This window comes from Rhinopithecus bieti, unplaced genomic scaffold (genome assembly GCF_001698545.2).
Source record: "Rhinopithecus bieti isolate Rb0 unplaced genomic scaffold, ASM169854v2 scaffold_19723, whole genome shotgun sequence".
NCBI classification, from domain to species: domain Eukaryota; kingdom Metazoa; phylum Chordata; class Mammalia; order Primates; family Cercopithecidae; genus Rhinopithecus; species Rhinopithecus bieti.
This window is the reverse complement of record NW_016809579.1, coordinates 386,389-387,430: the sequence shown is the minus strand read 5'-3', so window position 1 is coordinate 387,430 and position 1,042 is coordinate 386,389.

Here is a 1,042-nt window from a genome sequence, read left to right as displayed (position 1 = left end):
GGCGACAAGATCGAAATTCCGTCTGAAAAAAAAAAAGAAAGAAAGAAAGAAAAAAAAAAGGATGAAAATTTTGGAAAAATACGGAAGAAACCGAATGGATTTCTAGTTCAACTAAATCGTGATTATTCAGTATCTATTTTTTGCAAGAAACCATGTATTTCCTGTCCACAGTCAGGGCCACAGTCCCAACTCTCAAATGTGAGTGTTTCCTAAGCAAATTGAAGAACACAGGCATAAAAGTGCATTAAGTTAATAACCATTTACCTCTTTTTTTTGTTGTTTTTAAGAGGGAGCCTGCCTCGCTCTGTTGTCCAGGCTGCAGTGCAGTGGCGCGATCTCGGCGCACAACCACCTCTGCCTTGCGGGTTCAAGTGATTCTCCTGCCTCAGCCGCCCGAGTAGTTGGGACTACAGGCGCGTGCCACCATGCCTGACTAAATTTGTATTTTTAGTAGAGACTCGGTTTCAGTATGTTGGCCGGGCTGGTCTCCAACACCTGATCTCCTGATCTGTCTGCCCGACCTCCCAAAGTGCTAGGATTACAGGCATAAGCCACCACGCCCGGTCTCTTTTTTTCTTTTTCTTTTTTTTTATTTTGAGACGGAGTTTTGCTCTTGTTGCCCAGGCTGGAGTGCAATGGTGTGATCTCAGCTCACTACAATCTCCACTTCAGCAGGAGAGCAGGAATCTTCAGTGATCCACTGGCGGATCTGCAGCCACTGTGGGCGCTTGTTCTTCCTGCGACCTTTGTGCGGGAGTCTCTCCTTCCACTACCTATTGCGTACCCACCCCCACGCCCGCCTCGCGCCATTGCCAGCAGGTATCTTGCACAGGTACCTTCCCGCGCTAATCCGTTAAGGTCGCTCTGTCACTGGCAGCATTCTGTGCAGGCCACCCACTCCCTCAGGTTTAAAAGATGCGTTGCCTGGCAACCAGCAGGTGCCTTTCCCGCTATTATCTTGCCAGGCTAATCCCTTAAGGTCCTTCTATGACTCGCGCCATTCTGTGCAGGCTCACCCACTCCCTCAGGTTTCAAAGGCGCG